Here is a 27,521-nt window from a genome sequence, read left to right as displayed (position 1 = left end):
TCATTGAAAAGGCTGAATAATTATAGAGGGGTGCAAGAATGACAGAGCTGTACCAATGAAGCTGGCAATTTTGCATTTTTGCCATTTATCAGGTTAGACAGTCTTCATTCATTCATTCATTCATTCATTCATTCAACAGCCCTATGTAGATCATATTCAGTGTGTCAAGTAATGCGCTGGGAGTCTGGAGATGAAAGACATTGGCTTTTAGGGGAGTACAGACACGCTAAGTATGCATCACACACCCTACTCCTCCTTTCCTGCTTCTGGCAGACCTCATGCGTCATTTACATACAGCATACTTACCCTCAGAAGCCATCTCAGCAATAGTGCAACTGATTCCAGTTTTTAGAGTTGGCTTAAGTGGTAAACACTTTTGTCTAGTGTCACTGCAGAAATACTCACGAATGTATCACTGCGCTTCTACGCTACATTTAAAGTCTGCTTGATGCCCAGGTTCTGCTACATGGATACACGCACCAAGAAATGGTAAGTTTCCCTACAGTTTTATACTCAGCATTCCAGGTGGCTTTCTGCCCCAGATGCCCAGTTTCTGATATTTCTAGCACTCTGCAAATTGGGTAGCGTGCAAATGATTTTAGGAATTGCAAGGATATTAAAGACAAGCTTTTTACTCCCCATAGAAGGATTGCGATCTCTGCATTCCGGCATGTCTCCAGTGAGAATTTATGGAGCGCTTACTCTGTGCCGCTGCTCTGTTGGACTGAAGTTTTTAGAACAATGAGAAACCATTTTTGACCTCAGAGTAGTGGAGGAGATGGATAAGACAATAAATACCAATCACAATAAAGCAAGCATAGAGGGATGTACAAAGCTCTAAGAGAATCCAGGGGAGAATATGATTAATTCTTCCAGGGAGCATCATAAAATGTGTGAAAGGGAGGGACATCTGCCCTGGATCTTGAAGGGTAAGTGGAGTGCAGGAGGCTGAGAAGATGAAAATGAGCTTTCTAACAAAAGAAAGAGTAAGGGAGCCAAATACACTGAGGTTTGGAAAAACATCATGCAAAACAAGGCTGATAGAAAAGTTTGGGCCCAGATCCTGAACAGACTTGATTACCAGGTTCATGGTACTATAAATGAAAAAGCAAATATTACTCCTGACTTGTTTATTCACATTATTTCCAGTTTGTGTATTTTCCAGGCTGACTAAATGTGGACAAGCCAAGGAACGATTGGTTCCTGCCACTAAATGAGCCAGTTCATCAACATGGGAAATCTGTTATAACATTCCAGAAGGAAAAAGAAGAGAAGGGAGGGAGGAAGGAAAAAATGAAGGAAAGAAGGAAGGAAGGAAGGAAGAGGGAGGGAAGGTAGGAAGGAAGGAAGGGTGGAAGGAAGGGGGGAGGGAGGGAAGGAAGGAAGGAAGGAAGGAGGGGAAGGGGACAGTGAGGGAGGGAGGGAGGAAGGAAGAAACTTAGGAAAGAAGAAGGTTAGGAAGGAAGGAGGAGGAAGGGAGAGAAAGAGGGAGGGAGAGAGAGAGACCAGTTACAACTGAAAGAAAAGAAGGAAGAGGAGAAAATAAAGAGGGAAATAAAAAGTAAGAAATCATTTGGGTCCACTGCCAACAAGAGTTAGGAAAGCTGATTTCTTAAGATAAACTGAAGTAAAACAAAATATGCTCCATATGTTGAAACTGTATACTTAGTTTGAGATAAACAAAAACATGTTTGGAGAATAGCTGCCATAATTAAAAAGAAATTAAAAGAAAGAAAGAAAAACCATCTGGGGATACATATTTAAACACATGCACACACACACACACACAGTGATTTCAAAACTTGAATTTTTTTTTCTTTTTTCTTTAAACTCTCGTTGCAAAAGGGCATTGCAACAGTCTTTACCCAAAGCACCTTCTGTTCCATGTCGGCTGTACAGGGCTGCTCAGCATTGCTCAAACGTCAGAAGATCTTTCCAAATCCTGTCCTTTGCTTCTGCTTTCTTCTCTGCTGTGGATGCCCATCCTCCCTTTTCCCTCTGGACAACCTCAACTTACCCCTGAGCACCCAAGTGAAGTGTCACCTGCCCCCAGCAGTGTACCAGACACACAGCAAAGTTGAAAATGGCTTGTTCACCTGTGAACTTTATGCTTCTGTGTCAGTTTCCTGGGGCTGTTGTAACAAAGTACCACAAACTAGTGGCTTAAAACAATAGTTTATTGTTTCAAAGTTCTGGAAGCTAGCAGTCCAACATCAGAGAGCTGAAATTGGTTCTTTCTTAGGGTTCTGAGGGAGACTCTCTTCCCTCTCTTTTTCCTAGGTTCTAATAATGGCTGGCAATCCTTGGTGTTCTTTGGGCTGTGAGTGCGTCACTCCAGTCTCTCCTCCATCTTCACATGGTGCTCTCTCTCCCTGTGTCTTGTCTTCATGCAGCCATCTTCTTATAAGGGCACGTCATGTGGGATTAGGGCCCCACCCTACTCCAGTCTGACCCCATGTTAACAAGTCACATCAGCAACCACCTCATTTCCAAATAAAGTCATTTTCTGAAGTACTGGGAGTGGGCACTTGAACATATCTTTTTAGGGACACAATTCAGCCCATAACAACATGCCTGTAATGTAGACTGGTTTCACTGAAGGAGTCAGGTATGTGCATGTCTGTGTCCCCCATCCGCAGAGAAGATGATGAGAAACTCCATTTCAAAGATTACACATATGCTTTTAACCTTGTGTTTCTAAGGCTGAGCATAATAAATGTGGTAAATGGTTCAAATTGAATTAAATATGGAAAGTTATGGACAGAGGGTTTCTGATTAAAGCTAAAAGGAGGTTAGGAGACAATTAAGTCTACACTTGAGGGGAAACACAGAGCACATGGTACCGTCTTTGTCATGACGGTTTCCAGACAGGGATTTCTTCTGCTATAGTGGGCAGGGTGGTAGAGGAGACTCCTTGCCTGGAATAACCTAATGGGATGAGCATCTGAGAATACAATACCCATGTTCGAATGTAGTTCTGTCGAGGTAGTATATAGAGTGTTGATGCTGTCACTTCTCCCCTGTTTGCTTCCGTTTATCCTCAAAAGATGAGAATTAGACAAGAAGGGGAGTAATATTAAAACTTAAAGAGGCATAAGAACTCTTTTTTCAAATGAAATCTTGCCCAAAGCCCCAATTTAAATAGTAGATCTATATGAATCTGTCAAAGATCGGTGAAGAAAGTAAGCCTGCAATGCCACTGACCGAGTCATCCCCAAGGATTCTCTGCAGGAAGTTCTAAAGAATTCTGGAAACATAGATTTAAAACCACTTTGCAGATGAAAGTCCAGGTTTGGTATGTAGTCATAAACACAGAGGGTCATAGAGGAAGGGGGTGGGGGAGAAGGAGAAGAAGGAGGAGGGGGAGGGGGGGGGGAAGGAGGGAGGGGGGGGAGGGTAAAGGGAGGGGGGGGAGGGGGAGGGGAGGGATGAAAAAGCCTATTAGAAAATAAAAGTTGCTAGGGAGGAGATGGCAAAGAGGGATATAGATCTTAGGCTCAAATCTTTCTGTGGCCATAGACAGGTATTTCAAAGTGGTCTCCCAATTTTATCTTTGCCATCATGTGGTCAATTCTACAATCAGTTGGCCATTTTTACAAGGACATTGTTGGTTTTAACCATATCATAACTATATGATCACAAACGTATGTGATTGTAACGTAGTCTGAAGGAGAGACAGAGACTGTGGAAGACTCCATGCAAATTTCAACTAATGCATCACAAGGATTTGTCCTACTCAAGTTAGCAATACCTAAAACACAGCTTTATCATAAGTACTGTTTAGCATATTTTGCTCCAGCAGTCATGAGTTGGTTATATTTCCCAGGGCACACATTTTGTTGCGGGCATCTGTTCCTTGGTGAATGCTGATCCTTCCTTCTGACATGCCCATCTCTACCTTCACCCCCTATTCTTCCTTCCAAATGTAACTTAAACTTAACATTCTTCAGGAAACCTCTCAACACTCGGGTCCAATCAACCTCATTCTCCTCCACGTGCCTCTGTGCTTCCTCTGTATCTTGGATGAAATGATAGACTGAAGTGTAAGCTCTTTATTCAACTGCTGCTTATTTTCAAATAATGAGTTCTTTTGGAGCTCTTTCTTTGTGTCTTTATTCCCCAGTACTTGTTCACCATGCCTGGCCCATGATAGGTATTATAAATGTTTGCTGAATTCACTAATGAATAGGTGAGTTTATTTCAAACTGTCTTGAAGTTCAGGTAATCTTGCAAAAGCCTCAAGGTGAGAGTAAGCATAATTTGAATGTCAGTATTCTATTTAACTTGTATAAGAGAAATGCTGTAGTCAAATCTCTGGTGGCTTTGTATTCCTGATTCAACCCAGTCATGAAGAGGGAACACACAAAATGGACATTTTTTTTTTCAAACATCTTGGAAATTAGCCCAAGAGCCAAATGTTTTATTTTAATGGTATGTTTCTTCTCTCATACCACAACTAGTAAACATTTCAGATCACACATACACACAATGTTTGTTTGTATTTACTATAATTCCCTATGCAACTCCAGATGCTTGGACCATTTAGGCATCTAATACATGTTTGATGAATTAAGGAATAAATGAAAGAACACTTGAATAAAATGAGCTAAGATTCTGACATCCATTAGCAAGCTGTTACCAGTTTTCATCTGCCTCGTTTGAGTGGAGTCCATCCATTTGGAGAGAGGGAATGGAAAAATGTGCTACAAATAACCAATGTGTTCAATGACTTTGAATCAATATTTAAAACATAATCACCTGTAAAACATTTGGTACACCAGGAGGTCCTGACTCCAGGTCTGTACCAACATTGCCATGTGAGATTAACTTTTGGCCAGTAAGATTGTGCTTCGTCCCTCCCACATTAATGTAATATATTCCGACTTCATGATACACGAACCTGAGTTTCTTCAGGTCCAGTGTAGTCCAAGAAGACTCTGATTGAGTCTTCTCAATCAGATAATCATGATGATTATACATGAGGCTGGTTGTACAATATGTGTACATCCCAGGCAGGCTTTTACTTTGCTGTCTTTGTAGGCAGACGTCATCTCAAAGTCTTAATTTAAAGAAATTTTTGTCTCTTTAATTTTCAGGGCAAGTTGTTGGGGGTGGGAGAATCATCTTCCATGCCTCAGGCAATGCACCTCCCGCTCCATACTTATGTCCCACTCTATATTCAAAAGTCTGCGAGTAAGTGCAGAACTTCTTAGAAGAAAGCGTCATTCAGCATTATGTGAATGTGGAGCATGTCTCTTAGTGTAGAAGTGGTAAAGTCTCTCACTCAACACCTCAAGTAGTTTATCAAATGTTCCTTCCAACTGTATACCCTGCCCACGAGAGAATGCTGGCCAAGTAAGCCTTCTCCACCTTCTTCCACTCCTCACTACCTTCCTAAATTATTTCCCTGATCAGTGTCAGGGTGACATGCCATGTCTGAGCATATATTTATACAGCAGCTTATAACTCACAGTGCTTCCATCTGCATTACCTGAAGAGAAGTTCACAAGTCTTAAAAGGGCTGGTCAGACTGATTACTAGGGAAATTGAGGCTTAGAACTTTCAAGATTTAGGAAAGGATCAGGGCGCCTGGGTGGCTCAGATGGTTCAGAGTCTGCCTTCAGCTCAGGTCATTATCTCCAGGTCCTGGGATCGAGCCCCACGTCCCCCCCCTCCCAGCGCAGCAGGGAGTCTGCTTCTCCCTCTGCCTCTACTCCCTGCTTGTGCTCTCTCTGTCACTCTCTCTCTCTCTCAGATGAATAAATAAAATCTTAAAAAAAAAAAAAAGATTTAGGAAAGGATAGATAATGAAAATGGGGGGCATTGTGCCCTGAACCTGTTTGATTTCTAGATCAAGGCTAATTGATTTCACCACAGTGCTCTAATGAGCATTTAAGAAACGGCTTTGCTGGCTCGTGCATTCTTTCCTTCAGCATATTTACAGAGCATCTACTATTTGCAGGTATTGTCCCTGGTGTTGGTGTTATAATAGTAACAAGTCATAGTCCTTTCCCTCATTGAGTTTATAGCAGGGAAGAAAAAGAGGCAATTGCAATACCAACTAACTACGAAAAGCAAGCAAACAAACACGTTCACTAATTGGAAGGAATCATCTTGACTTCTGCCACTGCTAGGATAATCAAGCAAGGATGACCTTCATCTATGACCTGCAGTCTGCTACTAAGTTGTGTTCTTTGTTTGTTTTCTGGTATAAATCACGGACCAACTGGAGAAAATGTAACACATTAGCTGTAACCTCACTGGACTGCCATCAAGTACAAATTAACCACATAGTAAATAAGTGTCAGGGCCTGGAAGTAAACACTTTACAAGAGAAGGTTGGCTTTTCTGCCTGGAAACTTTCATTTTTATAGGACTTTCAATAACAGAAGAACAGGATGCCTCTGGAGTACCAAAAGTAAGGAAATTTGGATGCTTACCCAAAAATGCACCTCCTGGAATGACTCTTTTTCAAGGCAGCTCCTGATAAAAGAAGCTTCAGTCCTGCCTGCTTCATCAGTGTTGGGTGGAGTTCCTGATCTTTGCCATCCTAACACGTCTGGCTCCTGTCCTGTTGGTAATTCTCAAATCAGGGCAGAAACTCTTTGCAATCATTGTACATATGCAGGGGCATAAGGGAATGGTGGTGAGCACTTCCTCCGAAGGAGAAGGTTATAAGGAAGAAAAAAAAAAATAAAAGTTATTCTTTGGGTTGAGTAGTTGTGGATTACTATTTGTAGTGTTTTATTTTACTTGCGCGGAAGTGAGTCCAGCACAGGAAGGAACAAGCTACTCTTATTGACAAAAGAACATTTCAGACTTTTGTCAGAACTGGAATATGAAGCATGAATGGAAGAATTTTTAAGTGATATGCTAATTAAGAAAGCCACCCAAGAGCAGACTGTTAAAGAAGTGCATTATCATCTCATTGAACACAAGAAAGATACCCCAGGGGTCTCTGAGAGCCATTGGATCACTCAAGTGGTTGATTCCTCAGATATAAATCCTTCTGTGATTCCAATTTTAGTGTATATGCTGCCGAAGTGAGCACTGCCTTTGTGATTCCAAATGGACACGTGTTTATCTTCACTGGGCTTTTGAGTGGTGTAACTGACGTTCACCAACTTGCCTTTCTTCTGGGCCAAGCGAGTGCATGCAGGACCTGGGCAAGCTGTGGAAAAGCCTAGCTGGGTTGATTTACTGGACTTCTTTGGTCTGATTTTTCTCACAATGATTCGGGCCATTTGTTCTGGAGATAATTTGGCCCTTTGGGGACAGTAGTGACAGTCTCAATTGCAGGAATATATGTTTGATCGACCGTACAGTAGAACACTGGAGGCCAAAGCTGACAATATTGGACTGCAGCTTGCTGCAAAGATCTCTGTGGGTATAAGGGCCAGTTCGGTGTTTGGGCGGTGGATAGGATTTGCAGATAGCTTCCAGGGTCATCCCAAGTTGCCAGAATGGTTATCCACACACTCTTCTCTTGGAAATGAACCTGAATATTTGAATAGATTCCTATCTCAGGCTCTTAAAATTAGAGAGATCTGTAGTTGCCCATTACCTTCTGGACCAGACTCGACTACTATTCGATTTCAGTGTGAACCATTTTCTTGAAGAATCAGAGAAAGAAGACCTAAATATCACCGTTAAGAAACAGAAAATGGATACCTTTCCCATTCAAAAATAGGAGTAAATACTGTTAACATATATAGTTGAGAAAATGACTGGAAGTTGAATTAAAATTTTTGAGATGCAGGAAATAGGAATGCAGCAATCTATCATTTTTATGTTACTTTTTAAAAAAAAAAGATGTTTGAGGGGCGCCTGGGTGACTCAGTTGGTTAAGCGGCTGCCTTCGGCTCAGGTCATGATCCCAGGGTCCTGGGATTGAACCCCACGTCTGGCTCCCTGCTCAGCAGAGAGCCTGCTTCTCCCTCTCCCTCTGCCTGCCGCTCTGCCTGTTTATGCTCTCTCTCTGTCAAATAAATAAATAAAATCTTAAAAAAAGAGATGTTTGAAATGAAAACAAAAATGGATATTTGGGGGTCAAATCATGTATATTACCATTATCTAAATACTACTAGATACTTACCTTTCATGAAACATTGGTTATTTTCTTTTAAGATATCTTCAACGAGGAAAATGTCACTGAATAAATTTAGATTACACATTTTTTTAAAAACCACTAATTGCATCCCTACTGTGTGCAAGTGATTACTCTCAAGACTTGTGGGGAAAAGTAAACCAGAAAGCCATCCATTCTTGCAGAAATCAAGGATGTTACTCAGTGGTTGTGAAAAATCAAACAGCTCAGCCCTTGGCCTCCATGAGGAGTATGCAATAGGCCTGGCACACGGATGGAGGAAAAGCTGAAGATACCTTGGAGTATTGGCTTAATATTTAAGAAAACATTTAAGATTAAGTCCTTTAATCAATTATCAGACCACCTCATTAAAACCATACTACTCCAAGAGACCATATTTATCATTGAATTGGGATTTCTTACCAGAAGCTGTTTTTCCTTATGTCTTTTGTTTGCCAAATTCCTTTTGCATGACTTTTCAATGGATGGTAGCTATTCTCTCTCAATGTGCCCAGAGGGGGAAATATCATTCCTACACCTTTTCTTTATATATATATATATTTTTTTTTTTTCCTATGTGCAGGAGTAACATGTTTATTTTAGAAATTCTGGATAATATAATGAAAAAGTAAGAATTGGTACCTAAAAAGTCTTCCACAGTAACTGGCCCATTATCTGGTCTATGACTCAAGGGATCTCAGCCCTACAAGAAGCTAAAAAAAGTTTCCTTTTGGCAAGCCAGGAGCAGAAACAAGCTAGGGGATCTCAGAATTAAAAAAAAAAAAAGAAGAAGATGTTTCTGCAGTGTTAGGCAGGCCAGACCAAACCCAGAGAAGTAAACATATTTATTGGTTCTTCCTATCTATAAGCAAGCTAATAAAGGCAATTAGATATTTCTGGCAGGCAGAAGTTGAAATTATAACCCCCAAGGATATACAGAATCTCCACATAAAGTTTTTTTTTAGGTCTTAATATAATTTAGGACTATGTTATTAACCACACACTAATATGTTCTTTGTGTATTAATCAGCAGCTCTTCTTGTGCTCATGTAAATAAACAGGCAAATAAAACACCAAATGAATCATACTGATTCAGAAGATTTGTTAAGTTAATAAATACTGTCAAATCCTTGCCTTAAGGCAAAAACTTGAACACAAGTGAAACTAATATCTTGCCCTGCCCTCATCAGGAGTCAAGATAACCTTACATACTATATGACAGAGTTAGAGGGGAACCCTTGCATTCTGCATCAAACCAAAACAAAGTAAAGCAAACAAAATAAGCAACACAGAAAGTATCACTATGTCCATCACTAGTCCTCACGTAAATGTAACCTTGAGCCCCTTCCTATAAATTTTTGTCTCCCTAATGAAAACAACTTTATCCATTGCAGATATGACAATTAAGCAAAAATAATTGCTGTTTTTTCCTCCATAAGAATAAAATCTATAATCTTTGTAATCCATGTAAGATCTTTTTTTTCCTTTAAATTTTATCTGTATTGAAAGTGTCTGGCATCTTTCATGTTGCAATCACAAAATTAAAACAAGTTTTTAGAAGTGAAAAAGTATTCAAAGATTATGGACCAAAAAAAGTGTCCAGCATAGGACCCCAAGTCATTTATACATTTGTCATATGTTTATTGAGCACCTTCTCTGTACCAGGCACTAGGGATGAATCTGTAAACAAAAAGTGAACAAATCATGGGGCAGTCTAAGGAGATAAAGATGAAGCATGGTGGCATTTCAAAACAGAAGGTTAGGAAACATCTCAGATAAAGTGAATTCTAAACAGAGATGTAAATAAAATGAGCAAGTTAGATGAGCAGAAACATAGGGAGGAGATGTCTAGGCTAGTGAAGGGAACATCCAAATCCCTGAGGACTTTGCCATGTTGAAGGAACAGTATGGAGACCAGCATGGCCAGGCCAGAATGAGCTCAAATTGGTCTACCTCGACATGAGGCCAGACAAGCAAGAAGGGCCAGATCACATAGAGCTCTGCAGGTCATGGACATGGTTTTAGATTTTCTTCAACTGTAGCAAGCCACACATGCCAGCGCTAGTGCTTTTTTCCAGTGATGACAAAGTGATTCGTTAATTAATGCCCCAGCTGGCTCAGGCCTTGGTAAACTCTGAAGTATATTCTACATACTCTTCCCAAGTGTCCTCGCAGGATTGAATTCCAGTTGTCCACAGTGACAAATGGCTACATAACTCACCTTATTGTGGTTTCTTTCTTTTTTTTTTTTTTTAATTTTTTTTATGTTGTTAGTCACCATACAGTACATCATTAGTTTTTGATGTAGGGTTCCATGATTCATTGTTTGCGTATAACACCCAGTGCTCCATGCAATACGTGCCCTCCTTAATACCCATCACTGGGCTAACCCATTCCCCCCATGCCCCTCCCCTCTAAAACCCTCAGTTTGTTTCTCAGAGTCCATAGTCTCTCATGGTTCTTCTCCCCCTCCAATTTCCCCCTTTCGTTTTTCCCTTCCTTCTCCTAATGTCCTCCATGCTATTCCTTATGTTCCACAAATAAGTGAAACCGTATGATAATTGACTTTCTCTGCTTGACTTATTTCACTTAGTATAATCTCCTCCAGTCCCATCCATGTTGATGCAAAAGTTGGGTATTCATCCTTTCTGATGGCTGAGTAATATTCCATCGTATATATGGACCACATCTTCTTTATCCATTCATCTGTTGAAGGGCATCTCGGCTCTTTCCACAGTTTGGCTATTGCAGACATTGCTGCTACGAACATTGGGGTGCATGTGGCCCTTCTTTTCACTACATCTGTGTCTTTGGGGTAAATACCCAGTAGTACAATTGCTGGGTCATAGGTGTCTTCCCCTTCCCTATTTACTCCCATATTCCCCTAAATGAGTTTACTTGGATCTCTTGCCAAGTTAACGGTGTGCACTACTATCCTTGCCTCAGAATCTTCTTTTGGTGGAACTCAAATTAAGATGGAAAGTTATTCCTCTCATCACTGTCAAGCTAAAAGCCATGCTTTAAGGCTCAACTTACATGGGTGTTCAAAGCAAGCCTAGGATATCACTCTGTTTGTGCCTTTGCCAACTCTATTCCTTCTGCCTTGCTTTTCCTTCCCCATTTTCACCCAACTAGAGGCATCATCTTTTAGATTCACCTACTCCTTTAAACTTTTTCTGCCCCTTCCTGTGTAGTGTTACTGCCTCCCCCTTTCTTCTTGCTTTCAAAAGAGAAAACACATGCACATGTGCATACAAACAAAGCCAAGTGATGAGTAGAATTATGATACGAGATTAATGACATAGTTGAAAAGTGCTCTTTCTTCTGTTGTCACTCCAGGAAAATACTTGTTCTTTTTAAATACATAGAGAGGCAAAGAAAAAGGACACCTAACCATTTTCTCTGTGCTTTCTTATGGTTCCCAGATATTTTCTGAAATCATTATTCCTGGTACTGGTTATATTTCCAACACAGCTTTGACTAAATTTCATGAATGGTTGGCAAATTCCTCTCGATAGACAACACATCACAAAGATCAAAAGCATATGTATAAGCACCAATAGGAAATGATGGGGAAAAAATGGTAAGGGAGGATGCTGAGGATCAACATGATTATCTGTAGTTTTTCCTTGGGAGGCCATGTTTAGGATGAGCTGAGTGAGAGCAATGAATAGATTCAGGATTAGGGCTTGGTTTCTAATTTTTTATTGTGATATGCATCAGTTATGTGGGAAAATAAGTGTGCATCTCTCTAAGACCTTAACTGGGGCAAACTATAATACTAATGTTATTAAAGAGGCAATAAGCATTACTTATATGAGTAGAATTGTATATTTAGTAATAGCATCCATCCATGCCACGTTGGATCCTAAATGAGCCACATCCCCTTCATTAGTCCTGTCTTCAAGATATTACTCCAGTTTTCACTTATTTATAGTTCCAAGTTATAAGAATTATGCATGAATGCTATTCTTAAATCTTAGAGCTATACTGAGAAGATTTTGTCAGGGTAATGACAGAGTATGCTAACGCCTTATTTTCCCCTGCTATAGAGCTAACCTGCTAAAGATAGTGAATTCACTGGGAATTTAGGGGAAAGACATCTATGAATTCCAGAAAGCACAAGCTTTCAACACTTATACACAAAGTTCAACTGCAGATTCATGTGTGATGGAGAGGTGGAGCAGCCTTCCTCTGTGTTCCCAAGGTCATGGCCAATTTGGGCTGCTTGTCTGCCCTCTCTGTGTCAGTGGACTGGTCTGTGACAGTGCCCAAACAAAGCAGTCCACGGATCAACCGTCACTCACTTCCCTGGTGATGTATGCAGGGCATTCTAATGGCTGTTTCAACTTAGCTCCTCTCCGGGCCACACAAGATTAGCCTGGGCAGGAGACAGTGAGACAAGGAATAAAATGACTAGCTTTCATTTCCTGCAGCACTGAATTGTCCTTCCTGCCCGAGAAATGGGTGTTCCCCATACTAGAAAAATCCAGTATACAAATATCTAAGCATTCAGAGGACTTGAGACTGATTTGTTTTACAAAATGGTTCACAAAAGTTTCCCATTAAATAACCAGTGGAGAAATAGTCAAATTAGTTTATTGGATCCTTATAAATAAGGCAGGGGGTAATTCAAAAGCTTTCTCCACATATCAAAAGTGGAGGTAAAAAAAAAAAAGAAATATGACTAGATCATGTAGGCATATTTAATAATCGGCTTAATATTCAACATAATAGTCATAAACTAGACTTTCTAGAATGTGGTCTTTCTTAGCATGAATTTTTCTGGAATATATATATAGAGAGAGAGAGAGAGAGAGAGAAAAGAAGAAAACCTGGAAAAAGATCACCAGAGCCCAGTGTTTGTGATTCTGTTTAATTTTAAACACTCATTTTTTTTTCTTCTTTTTCCTGTTCTCATGACTGATTTATCCATTAGGAGAACTGCCAATCAAAGAATTTCAAATCCCATTTTCCAGTTGTGAAACAGTATTGTAAACAGTTTCTCTGCCACGACGCATAGGATGTATATTGGTCACACGCCATGAATTTTTCTTCTAACTCCAGCACACTGTCTCTCACATAGACAGCCCCCAACTTCATCCCCTACTGGAAGGACAACCTTGAATCCAGGTTCACGGAGGCACTGATCCTAATGGGACGTTGCCCTTGAGAGCAAAGTGTTCTTATTTTAGAGAAGAGCAGCATGGTGGCCAAAAAAGTGGATCCACATTCTCTTTCCCTCGGATCTCTTCACCCAGGTAAGGTATATTTACTCCGTCATCTTTAAAACAGTTGCTCAAACGTCACTGTAATAATAAGGCTCTTTGTGACCACACTACCTAAAATCTCTTTACCTATAGCACTCCCCATTTTAATCTTTCACTACACTATCCATTTACTTAATCATTTTGTTTATCTTTTTTTCACCCCTCACTAAAAGGTAAGTTTCACAAGGACAGACACTCTTGTTTATATTCTTCATTGCTGTTTTCCTGGCACCAAAAGAGGGTGTAGCTCATAAGAGGCACTCAACACAATGTCGTAAATGGATGAAAATGAATATAAATGGATGAAAATTGCTATTATTACTGTTTTATAAGTGGAAAAAAATAACAGTGGGGTTTAGAAAGGACAACTAATTTGTCAGGGGTATGGCTAGTAAAGGGTGGAGCAGTTCTGAGGCCCCAGTCTGTCTGACCCCAGGCAAGACCTTCCTCATCACGCTGTGTTGTTTCACAAGTGCTTTGCTGACCCTCATCTCTCCACTTGCTCGGCGAATATTTTCTTTTTAATGAAGATCCCTTCTTTGGGCTTTGGTTCCATATCTCTTCTTTATTAGTGGCCTAATTGACAAAACCAGCTGTGCACTCAGTTTATACACTCCTGAGAAACCGGTTAGTTTATGTTGGTTTATTTTAATGTTACGCTCACGAAGTGCAAAACAAGTGAGCCAAATATATTTTTGCATTATTTTGGAAACCCCTGCATAATCTATGTGAAAACTCAATACAAATGTTCTGGTTATTTTACATGGGGTTTCAATAATATTTGATGACTAGAGAGTCCATAGGGCATTTTCAAAAATAAGTAATGGGAAGTGGGGCTGAGTAGAGAGACACAGTTGCAGCCCCTCCCCCACAATGCTCAATCACTACAAGCTGGGTAAGAAAGCTGATATAATTGATCCAGGAATATGGTAAACCATTTCATAAATATCATAAAAATCACAAATATTTAAAAATAAAAGTTCCCCAAGTTCTACAGCTATAAAACAAACTACTATTCCACCTAACCCTGTGGGGCCATTGTTTTGCTTGGAGGACAGTTACCCACTAAAAATAAGCCCATTTCTTCCTGCTCATATCTTTGAAGCTTCTCATGAACTAGTCCTAACCTGGATTGACAAAATTCCAGCCACTCGAGGATGAAGAGGTTCCTTCTTTACCATTCCTACCCCTACTCCATTGACCTGGAGTCAATGAGCCCATCTCCCACACATCTTTGAAACCACAAGATTCATCTCCTGTCCTATGGCAATAGAAGGGCCCTGTGAAGACCCAGGAGCTTTGACATAGGGTCTTTTCTGTTTATTTCATTTCAAAGGATAAAACAGTCTTCCTGATGTTCCTTTGTTATTCCTTTGTTATCCTTTGTGATGTTCCTTTATTAAACTGATGTTCTTGCTCTTGTTAATGTCGTTCTAGATCATCAGTATCTCTGAATCACTGAAAGGTTGTTTATTAGGTGGGAAATAAAAATTAAAATAAAATAAAAAATTAAGAATTCAAATTGGAACATGTACACAAACTCATAGTAATATATGACAACTTATCCAGTTCAAAGTTTTAGTGGATGGATGTTTAATCCATCTTAATGTGAACGTAAACTTTGAAAACTGCCTCAAGAGCCACTTTCTCCAAGAAACTAAAATAAGATTTGAGTACAGTGTGTATGTGTGTGGTTTTAAGTTTTGAAAAGTCTGGGACCTTAATTTATGAGTAGCTTATTAACTTAGCTATTGCCATGTTATAGCTGGCTATCGGGGAAAGGGAGGAGGCAGAAATACAGAACAGACATGTCTGAATTACACCTCTTTCATGCCTAAGCTCTAAAATGGAGATTAATAATAATTACTCTAAAGGATTGTTGTAACTGTTTTGTGAATAATTATAGATTATTTTTTTCTGGAGTATAGCAAATAAAGCTATGAGGTATTGTTTAAAAACCCAGGAGTTGAAATTGCAGAGTTTTAGGATGAAGAGTCATGCTGTGACATTTTTTTTTCTGAACAGGAGAATTATTTAAACATGTAATTGCAATTAATGTGAAATCTATTAGAGAACTTGATCCCTGTACACTTTATGGATGAGGAAGTATGCTGCCCATACAGTTTGTATCAGAAATCTGTGGTATTGCTGAATAATTGTATCACAGATAAAATTTTGTTATATGATGCACTGTCTTCCTAAGATATTCTACATTTTTACCATTATACATTTGTACTTACTAGTACTGATATTTATGGAAAAATGCTCTACGTATCAGTGAAATGGTTATAATCTGTGAGATTGAACCAAGGAAGGAGGAAGCTCTTGACCTATGTAAACCACAAATGATATATTCAATCTCTGGTAACAGAGAGTGGCTACAACCAAGTGTTGCTATAATCTGGGGCAAATTTCTGAGGGAGTTAGATATATTTTAAAGCTCATTTTATTTTATATGTCTATGTAATATAATTATACATGTAGATATATTACATATATGTATAATTATAGATAGATAGATATCTAACTTCTGTGGAAAGATGAAGGGCAGATTACTATTCTTTAGGTAGTAAAAATGATGGGAACATTCCTATCTTCTTCAACTTGTCTTTATTAAACTGTTATAGAACATCTATTAAGTAGAACAAAAGAGATCAGTGAGATCACCATGAAGTTGCAGGGATCCTTGAAGACGAAGAGTGGAGCTCTTGAATTATGTATATGGTGCTTTAAAAGTTCTGTTGGTTTTTTTTAATGTGATTAAGGATGGAAGAAGAAACCGTGAAATCTTAGATTTTTTTTTTCCTTAATTGAGGTTGTCTTTAAATCCACAACCAACAAGTTACTGTGAGCTTCCCACTGTGGTTAACTGTGAATAACCATTATAGTTAAATCTTACGGATTGACAAAGTTTAGGCAACTGGGATACATGATCCAGTTCTCCTGGCCTTATCTTACATTTGGATCTATTCACCTTTTCAAAGTCACTCATTATGAGATTGACAAAGAGCCCAGTTGTCTCAAATTCCCAATGTTTACTATAAACACAGGAAGTTCATAGTTCTCAGAATTAAGCCTAACGCAGAACCTGTTTCCGTGGAATGAATTCTGCCATTTCCCAAAGAACCCAAGTGAAAAATACTTGAAAGAACGTGTACACTGATGAATATCTTATTGATTCAGGCCCCATTCATTTAGAATCTGCAGTCATTCAAACATTATGTGTGAAATGCATCTTTTTATCTACCCACGAAGAAAAATCTAATAAGCAAATCGACAATGCAAATAGGAGTTCTAGAGAGATACATACGTACAAGAACTGACCAAATGTTGTTAGCCTTTTTCTGAGATCGGTGTTGTTAATTGGTGTATTATTATTTCAACTTAATTATCGTCACATCCTTAATTGTTATTATCTGTGAGTAATCTGAAAGCTTCTGAAGGACAAAACAATGCAAGTATTTATTGTTCTATACCGATATGCAAATCAACTTGTAGAGCACCTTTCATTAAATCTTAGCCAAAATACCACCTGAGGGGCCAAGTGGTAGGACAGTTTCTGGGGTACATCTTCCCCTTGACTATCAGGAGCCGGAAAATAAAGCTATTGGTTTGGCTCACTTTCTGCCTGAACTTCTGTGGTTGACACTGAGGTAGAGGTTATAAAGACTTTCTTTGAAAGAGAAACAAACATATAAATGCTAAGATCTGCTTTGTGCTTTCATGTTGTTTTATTTATAATCTTCCAACAATCACAAGAGATATCTTTGGTTAATTCCACTAAATATTTAAATAAATTGAGGCTCGAAAAAGCTAAGCAAATATCCCAAGTTTGAAAAGCTACTCAGTGGTGAAACCCATCTCTGAATCTCCTCTGGTCTCCAAGATGTATGCATTTTACATTCTGTCACATTTCATCAAAGGTGCTGTTAACCTACTAAGAGCTGCACAACACTTAACCACATTTTGTCATTTATCATAGTGGTTTGCATATTCATTCCCTGCACTCAGATACAACTTCTTTTTTTTTTTTTAAGATTTTATTTATTTATTTGACAGAGAGAGACACAGTGAGAGAGGGAACACAAACAGGGGGAGTGGCAGAGGGAGAAGCAGGCTCCTTGCTGAGCAGGGAGCCTGATGCGGGGCTCGATCCCAGGACCCTGGGATCATGAGCTGAGCCAAAGGCAGACGCTTAACGACTGAGCCACCCAGGTGCCCCAAGATACAACTTATTTATGGGCAGCAGACCTTGTCTAGTTTGCGTTGGTATCCAGAGAACCCAGCACATGTCTTGGCCCCTAGTGTGACTCAATACATTTTTATTAAATGAATATATTCAGAATTAGAGGAACTAGCCCAGAAAAAAACAATCTTCAATTTTCTGGGAATGTTGTGGTACCAGAAAATGGGTTACATTAGCAATGCTTATTTAAATAGAAGAGCAAAAAAATGGGAAGTATTTTAATGCTGCTGATATTACTTGAATGAAAGAGAAGATGTCCTGTAGGTCCCATACAGAGTGTGGTAGAGAATTCCAGGAATGGCCCCCCAGATTCAATGCCTTCATCCCTTGGATCTATAAATGTGATGAGATCTCTTTCTGGTGTTTACGATATGTTTTATGGCAGAGCTGACTTGAAGATAGGGGTGGGCCTAATCTAATCATACAAGCCACTTTAAAAGCAGAGAATTTTCTCTGACCAGTGGTGGAATGAGAATCAGAGATTCAAAACTTGAGAAGAATTTGCCTCACCATGGCTGGTATGAAGACAGAGAGCATGCCACATGAGAAAGAGTGTGGGTGACTTTAAGAAAAGGAGAGAGGCCTGAAGCTGACAGGAAGGAGATAGAGACTCAGTCTCCTAGCTACAGAGCTGTTGGCTGAATTCTGCCAACAACAGGAATGAACTTGGAGGAGGACCCCAAACCCCAGCTGAGAATATAGTCAGCCTACACCCTGACTTCAACTTTGTGAGATCTCAGAGAACCCTGCGGAACTGGATGCTAACAAGTGGGCGTGTTAGACCCCTAAATTTGTGATAATTCATTACACAACAGTAAAAGCAGATATACAGGATGACAAACTTGTTTTTATAAGAACTAACTCTAAAATAAATGATACTCACTCTCCTCTTTGAAGAAACTATAATGAAATCTTTAAAATGAAAAGTAAGTTCAGGGAACAATGCCCATCTGTTTCAAGGGGTTCAGCAAGAAAGACCTTCATTATCCAATTGTAAATTTACATTATGCATCTATAGTTGCTTTCTACCACATGACAATGGATGTATGCTCTAAGAATGTAATGTATTCTATCGGCTTCTGAGTGGCATCCATATTAAAGAGGCAAAATCTCTTTTGGGGGGGGGGAGCATATTTTAATGATGTTTAAAAGAAGCTAAGGCCTTTTTTGTGGCCTTATTCAACTTCCCCCCAAAACTTGCCTCAGACTCTGTCACATTGAGAAAATATATGTGACTTTCTTTTATTCTTTCATGTGTTTTGAGTTTAATAACATATGCTGTTTATATTTGGTTTCTATAGAGAGTTCCTTTTTGTCTTATAAACAGTTGCAAAGATTTACCTAGAGCTGTGTGGGTTTGCTCTTTCTTTCTTTCTTCTCCCATCCCCTTTGGAAAATCTGAATGGTTCCAAGGATTAGCAGCAGCTTAACTTCAGTCATGATTTGTAGTAGATAAATGCAGTTATTGTTCATGCTGGCTCTTCAGGAGAGTGTGAAATTAACTAGTTGTCTTGGTCTTTCTTCACAGTCTACATCTTAATAGTCACTCCTATTTGTGTTTCATTGACTTGTCAGAAAGTACCCATAAATGAATCCTCAATGTGAAATGAGGCCCAGAGTTCAACTCATTCTCCTTCCAAATGAGTTAGATACTTCTGGAAAGGGTAATCGACTCCTTTCTCTTATGCGTGTAATACATGACAGATACTGAACTAGTCAAATAACACATGCTGGTTTTTGTGGTCATTAATATTCCCATTTTTCAGGTGAGGGCACTGACAAAGAAATGGAAAGACTTGCCATAAGTGTATAGATCCTAAGCGGAAGGTGTGCATGGAGTTTAAACCGAGATGACTCCACATCCTGCACTTAGGTATGTGTTAGTCCTCATAAATTACCACAAGACTCCTATGTTTTGTTTCCCAGGTAATACTCGGTCCTTGACTCTAACACCTTAAAATCTAGGGTGAGAACATGATAGTCCTCTTGATCTCAACCACAAATATGTTAACAATAAAACTATGAACTCATCTGAACACTTTTATATTTTTTTTTTTTAAAGATTTTATTTATTTATTTGAGACAGAGAGAATGAGAGAGAGCACATGAGAGTGGGGAGGGCCAGAGGGAGAAGCAGACTCCCTGCCGAGCAGGGAGCCCGACGCGGGACTGGATCCCGGGACTCCAGGATCATGACCCGAGCTGAAGGCAGTCGCCCAACCAACTGAGCCACCCAGGCGCCCCCACTTTTATATTTTTAACCTAAGCCTCTTCTTGGAAATGATAATGTTCTATCATCCCCTGGGGGGGATGTGGATGTTGATCTGTGCTGTTCAATAGGCTATTTTTGCTTACATTTCTTAAAACTGAATAAAAATAAAAATTCAGCTTCTCACACTGACCACTTTTCAAAGGTTCAACAGCCACCTATGTGGATACCATGTTGAATAGTGCAGATGTATAGAACATTTCCATCATCATAACGCATTCAGCTGGACGACACTATGAGAAAGCCACAGTAACATCAGCTAAGCCCTGAGCTTCATGCTGGGTGTGCATTGGAAATAAAAATGAAGTAAAATATGTTTTATGGAGCTTAAGGTCTAGAGTGTCTCAAAATTCACAGTTCCTTTATGCTATCAAAAGCATTAAAAATCGCTTGTTTGTTTTTCAGAGTTTCTTACAGCAGGCTCTCCCCAGCTCTGTTATATGAGGTCATGGGAAAGAACTTCCCCTCATCACACCTTCAGCATCCTTAGAGCTTGTAATCATATACCCTCTTAACTGCCAACATGAATGGTATTCATCATTTTCAACCTAAATGTTTTAGGCACTAGACTAAGGATGCTTGAAACATAGACATTAATTAGATATTTTCCCCTGGCCAACCTTTACCTTTACTCCTAGCTAACACCTGTCTTTTGAATCTCGGTCCAAATGCCATTTCTTTTGGAAGCCATCTCTGATTCTCTAGAAACCAAGCTCATTGCCCTTGCTCTGCACACCCACTACAACTCAAACTTGTCATCATAATAATTATCTCTTCTTATTATCAATTTTAACATAATCAAAGTCTTTGAGCCCCACTTAAACAGTGAGCCCCACATGGGCAGGAACTGTGCTGGGTTCATCACTGGATTTCTTAACTCCTAGAACAGAGCCTGGCACTTTGTAGAGATTTTTTATTTGTTGTATTATTGAATAGCTTTTGTTTTGTTTTGAGAATATAGGCAAAAGAGTCAGCTTTTTAAACATATAATGTACCCTATCTACCCATCACAATATCATCTCTAACAGCAATCACAACAATTCACTTTAGTTATCTTGAGAAAAATGCTATGTCTTTGTTGTGTCTTCTAATGTAAAATAAGTGTAACACAGAAGCTTCCCCCCACCCAAAAAAATGTAAGGCAGCAGGAAATAGCATGTGAAAGAAGGTACAAAGGACCCAATTTAGAATTTTCTCTCTGCTGCCAAATTTGCCATGTGACCTTCATCCCATCAATATATTGTTTTCTAGGATTCTCATCTATAAAATGCCTATAGGTGGGTCTCCCCCATAGGATTTCCAAAAGAATTAAATTAAATGATGCAGGATTGGTGTCATATGCATGGTAAAATGCTCAACAAAGGTCAGTGTCTTACTTGTTTTTCTACACTCGGGAATTGCTCTGTAAAGAAAAAAAGAAAGAAAGAAAAAAAAAAGAAAATGACTGGCAGGTTGCTTTGTTTTTCTTCTTCTTTGGTTTCTTTTAGCAATTCTTTTAATTTATTTGATTTCCCCCCCTTTTTTGTTGTGTGTATCTTAGTATCTGATCTTCTTTTTCTTTTCCATTTTTCCCTCCTATAGCATCCTCCCTTTGTCTGGCTCAGCTGATGACACACAAAGAATAATTGAGCATTGACCTTGGCACAAATAAGCATCTGTCTTGCACATTTAGGTTATTATGTTGCCTGTAATCCCTCACAGTTTATGATTTTAAATTACTTTTGGAATTTCTATGTAATTTCAGGTTGGTAGGTTAAAATTGCCATTTTATTTTGGCAGATAATGTGTTTCTAAATGAGTTCTTCCCTATGTACATATTAAATAGTTTCCTCATACAGCAGAGTGACTTTTTGTTTGTCCTTGACCACACTAGAAAATTAGAAACTATGACTTACTTGGCAAAAGTTAACTTACTTTCTGGAAGAAACTTAAAATCTTGCATTTGATTTGTATTGTGTTCATATTGTGTTGGTTATAGAGATACTCATGTCTTTGCTTTTTTTTTTTCTTGAGAAAAAAAGGAACAGAAGAGATTCTCTTACAGCTATTGCTTTCAAAGTTACTGCTTTCTTGAAAGTTATTTTATTTTCCTTTTTCTCCTACTTAGTTATTGATGGGTATGATAGTCTGAATAATGGACTCCCAAAGAAGGCCACATTCTAACCCCCAAAACCTGTATTTTATCTTCAAGGTGGCCAAAAAAGACTTTATAAATGTGATTAATTTAAGGATATTGAGATGGGGAAATTATCCCAGATTATCTGGGTGGACGCAATGTAATCACAAGAGTTCTTATAAGAGGAAGGCAGGAGTGGCAGAGACAGAGATGTGACAGTTGAAGCAGAGTTTGCAGTGTAGAAAGACCATGAGCCAAAGAATGTAGGCTGGGAGTTGGCAAAGGCAAGGGAACTTATTCTCTCCTGGAGCCTCCAAAAGAAACAGTCTAATGGCACCTTGATTTTAGCCCTGTAAGACTTAAGATTTCTGACTTCCAGACTGGGGGATAAATTTGTATTGCTTTAAGCCATTAAGTTTCGGGTATTCATTACAGCAGCAATGTGAAACTAATACGACATATTAAAAATGATTTTTTTCTTTGTTTCCAAAGTCTAAAACTAGCTGGAAACCTACAAGTATACCTTTAACATCAAAGCAGGCTGCTCATGTACTTAAGTACACATCTTCTTACCAAACTGTTGTCGCTGCACATTTGAGCTGGAAGGAATCCTTTATTCCTATAAAAAGGAGGCAGATACCAAGTACATTCTGGACTGTGAGTACCAAGGACATTTGTATAATCCTCTGAAAACTAATAGACTGAGAATACCTATGTATATCTATTTTTAATTGATTCTGAGCCAATATGCAAAGCTTTCCTTTCTACCCAGATTAAAGATCACTTGAGGAAAGTGTTTCCATGCCAAAGAATTATTTGTTGACTAATAGATTTGGGAGAGTTTAATTGGCACTCATTTAAATGAGGTTGAATAAAATCAGTTTTGTGGGCTACAGACAGGGACAGTCTTGAAGAGAGACACTCGTACTTTTTAAAAATAAGCAAAGTGTCCTAGTAAAATTTTGAAGCACACCTGTTGGGGGAAAAATGATTCTCTCCTTATTAGCTTCAGTGGTTTTTCATAATAGTGGTATAATAATATGGAATAATAAGAAAACTTATTCAAACAAAATACATTATTAGGCAGTTAGCCTGGTTAACCTCTGACACCTGTGAAACTGTACTTGGAACCTCATGGGCTATGTTGTGTCTCCATTTGTTTTGGCCATTGTCACTGAGTCTCTTGGGATCATGAATTAAACCTCCCTGGATTGGGATAGTACATGATTTTTAAGATTCTTTCCTATTCTAAACACAGATTGATGCTATGAGTTCATTTTAACTCACTTTATATCACTTATAAAAACAAGAAAGGAAAAATTAACAAACTTTTGCTAATACACAGCTTCCCAAGGAAATCTCCCTGACTTCTCTGTACGTCCTCCTTTGTGTTCCATTGACAACCTCAGCAAACCTCTATTATCCCCATGTTCATATTTTATTCAAAGTATCTTCTTATGAGCTCATCTTTCTCTTTTGGCTATAAAATCCCAAGGGTACAGACCAAGTCAAGTTTGTTTTAGTTTGTTATAGGCCCTCAAATAAACACAGGGTAGACCCAAATATACAGTTGACCATTGAAACAGCGTGGGTTTGAGTTGTGCAGGTCCACTTATACACAGATTTTTTTGTAGATACAGATTTTTTTATAATACAATACTGTAAATGTATTTTCTCTTCCTTATGATTTTAATAACATTATGTTTTCTCAAGCTTACTTTATTGTAAGAATACAGTACGAAGGGTGCCTGGGTGGCTCAGTCATTAAGCATCTGCCTTTGGTTCAGGTCACGATCCCAGGGTCCTGGGATCCAGCCCCGCATCGGGCTCCCTGCTTGGCGGGAAGCCTGCTTCTCTCTCTCCCACTCCCACTCCCCCTGCTTGTGTTCCCTCTATGCTGTCTCCCTCTCTGCCAAAAAATAAGTAAAAAATAATCTTAAAAAGAAAAAAAAGAATACAGTATGTAAAACATATAAAATATAAAATATATGTTAATGAATTGTTGTCAGTAAAGATTCTGGTCAGTAGTAAGCTATTGGTAGTTAAATTTGGGGGGAATCAAAAGTTATACAGGTTTTCGACTGTGCAGGGTGTCAGTGCTCCTAACTCCCATTGCTGTTCAAAGGTCAACTGTACGTTTGTTGACCACTTCCAGTGCTTTCCTTTAAGGTGCTTGAAGTGGAAATGTGGATACTTCTTTCTGGGGTTATCAGATATCTTCTCTAAGTCAAGCAAAATATCCTCAGTTTAAAATCCTCACTCTTTGGGCTTCCCCAAGATGGTGGCTGAGTAGGAGGACCCTGGGCTTGGCTCATCTCATGAACACAACTACATAACTATCAAATCATCCTAAATACCCCAGAAATTGGCCTGAGGACTGATATAACAAACTCCACAACTAAAGGGAGAGAAGAGGCCACATTGAAGACAATAGAAAGTGTGGAGTTGTGGTTTAGGGGAGAAATGGAAAGAGAGTGCTTTGGAGGGGAGGGGGCTGTGGTCACAGAGAAGGGAGAGGGAGAGAGAGAGAGAGAGGAACGTAGGTTGCATAAGGGGATGCATAAGGAGAACATTTCCCCAAAGCCATTAGCTTGGAAAATGAGAAGGGCTGAATTTCATGAGTTCTTATAACCAGCGGGGCTTAAAGCCTGGAGTTTCAAAGGTTAGCAGGTTTGCCTGGGATAGAGCCTGGAGGGCATTGTGCTGCTCCTGGAGAGAAGGCAGGCAAACAACCTGAGGGCAGACAGAAGATTGGCCTGAAAGACAGAGCAGCCAAAACACAATAGCAGAGTGCATCCAGCACACACTGTAGATGCTCCCTGAAGCATCAGGCCCCTGGCAGTACCTGACCTCTTCTTCATAAGGCCGTTACTTTCAGGAGAAGGAGACATAACTAGCTTTTTTAACACAGAGAAGAAGGCAGAGACTTAGACAAAATTCCAAGAGGGAAGAATTTATCCCAAAGGACAGAACAAGATAAGGCCATGGCTAGAGATCTCAGCAAAACAGATATAAGTAGCATGCCTGATGGAGACTTTAAAGCAACAATCATAGGATACTCACTGCGCTTGAGAAAAGAATAAAAGATGTCAGTGAGATCCTTACAACAGAGATAAAAGTTATAAAAGAATCAATCAGAGATGAAGAATACAATAAATGAGATTGGAAGCAGGCTTCATGCAATGAACAGCATGCTGGAAGAAGCAGAGGAACAAATTAGTGGCCTAGAAGATAAAATAATGGAAAATACTGAAGCTGAACAAAAAAGAGAAAGAAGAATTATGCAACACGAGAATAGATAGGGAACTCAGTGACTCCATCAAACATAATAACATTTGTATTATAAGAGTCCCAGAAGAAGAGGAGCAAGAAAAGGAGGCAGAAAATTTATTTCAAGAAATAATAACAGAAAACTTCCCTTATCTGGGGAAGGAAACCAACATCTAGATGCAGGAGGCACAGAGAATTCCCATCAAAATCAACAAAAGCAGGCCAACACCAAGATACATTGTAATTAAATTTGCAAAATAATAGTGATAAAAAAAATCTTAAAAGCAGCAAGACAAAAGAAGTCCTTAACTTACAAGGGAAAACCTATAAGGCCAGCTGGAGATTTCTCAACAGAAAGTTGGCAAGCCAGGAGGAAGTGACATGATATATTCAAAGTGCTGAATGGGAAAAATCTGCAGCCAAGTATACTCTATCCAGCACATCTATCATTCAGAATAAGAGAGATAAAGGGTTTCCAAGATAAACAAAAACTAGAGGAGTTCGTGACCACTAAACCGGCCCTGCAAGATATATTAAAGGAGACCCTTTGAGTGCAAAGGAGAGAGCAAAAGTGACAAAGACAAGAAAGGATCAGAGAAAATCTCCAGAAACAATGACAAAACAAGTAATAAAATGACAATAAACACTTATGTATTGATAATTGCTTTGAATGTAAGTGGACTAAATGCTCCAATCAAAAGACATAGGGTGTCATAATGGATAAAGTAAAAAACAAGACCAGTCTGTATGCTGCCTACAAGGGACTCATTTTAGACCTAAAAAGGCACCTGCAGATTGAAAGTGAGGGGTTGGAGAAATATTTATCTCTCAAACGGATGTCAAAGGAAAATCAGAGTAGCAATACTGATATCGAACAGCCTAGACTTTTTTGTTCTTGTAATGTTTTTATCCTGCTTTACTGTCAGGGTAGTACTGGACTCCTGGAATGATTTTTGAATGTGTTCCCTCTATTCCATTATTTGTAAGATTTTGAATAAAGATTGTAATTAATTATTTTGCTAAATGTTTGGTAGAATTCACCAATGAAACCATGTGGTCTTGGGCTCCTCTGTGCTGGGAGATTTTTGATTCCTAATTCGACTTCCATTCTTGTTATTGGTCTAAGAAGATTTCCTCTTTCTTGGATTCAAGATTCATGATTCAGGATGCCTGGGTGGCTCAGTCACTTAAGCATCTGCTTTTGGCTCAGGTCATGATCCCAGGGTCCTGGGATGGAGTCCTGCATCGGGCTCCTTGCTCAGCGGGGAGCCTGCTTCTCCCTCTGCTTGCCACTCCCCCTGCTTGTGCTCTCTCTCTGACAAATAAATAAATAAAATTTTTTAAAAAATTTTTTAAAAAAGATTCATGATTCAATCTTGGTAACTTGTGCATTTTTAGGAGTTATTTTTCTAAGTTATCTGATTTGTTAGTATATAATTTTTTATAGTAGTGTGCTATCACACTATTTCTGTGGTTATGTGCTGTATTGTTTACCATTTATCATTTTGGTTTTGAGATTTCTCTCTTTTTTTTCCTTAGTTTATTAGTTAAAGCATTGCCAATTTTGTTCACTTTTTTGGTCATTACACTCAATGTTATGTTATTATTTATTCTGGTCTCTATCTTATTTATTTCTAATTTTTCTTTGTTATTTTCCTCCTTTACTAAATTGCAGCTAAGTTTTTTCTTTTTCTAGTTCCTTGTGGTATAATGTTAAGTTGTTTATTTGAACATTTTTTTTAATACAAGCAAGCATTTATAGCATAAATCTTACTCTGACATCTGCTTTTGCTGCATCCCATAGGTTTTGGAATATTGTGTTTTCTTTTTTCTTTCTTTCTTTTTTTTGTTTTGAGACATATTTTGATTTTATGTTTGATTTCTTATTTTGCCCAATGCTTGTGCTGTAGTGTATTTAATATTTACATATTAAATGTTTAATATTTACATTGTAGATTTTCTAGCTTTGTTTTATTGTTGATCTTTAATTTTGTACCATTGTGATTGGAAAATATATGTGGTATAATTTCAGTCTTCTTAAATTGGTAATATTTGTTATGTCCCTTTTATGTGAATTAACCAGGGGATTCTTCTGTGTGTACTTAAAAGAAAATGTGTATTCTATTTTCTTGGATGGAATGTTTTATATGTATCTGTTAGAACCATGTATTCTAAAGTATGCTTCAAGTAAAAAATGTTCTTGTTGAAAAAGAAAAAAATAACTTTAATGGAGGGTATTCATAGGTGGTTAGGGGAGATGGGTG

At 38.7% G+C, this 27,521-nt stretch overlaps 1 long non-coding RNA gene and 1 pseudogene across 1 annotated transcript; both read left to right on the top strand.

The window, feature by feature from the left end:
* The first annotated feature begins 467 nt into the window (after window positions 1-467).
* On the top strand, window positions 468-19,432 carry LOC110579226. Its single transcript, XR_002480235.1, has 3 exons — window positions 468-489; window positions 13,173-13,347; window positions 19,369-19,432. It is a non-coding gene; the product is annotated as an uncharacterized LOC110579226 (long non-coding RNA).
* Window positions 6,150-7,738, top strand: LOC110579225 (annotated as a pseudogene).
* Window positions 19,433-27,521: the final 8,089 nt, after the last annotated feature.

This window comes from Neomonachus schauinslandi, chromosome 4 (genome assembly GCF_002201575.2).
Source record: "Neomonachus schauinslandi chromosome 4, ASM220157v2, whole genome shotgun sequence".
NCBI lineage: Eukaryota > Metazoa > Chordata > Mammalia > Carnivora > Phocidae > Neomonachus > Neomonachus schauinslandi.
This window is presented reverse-complemented; position numbering and strand designations above follow the sequence as displayed.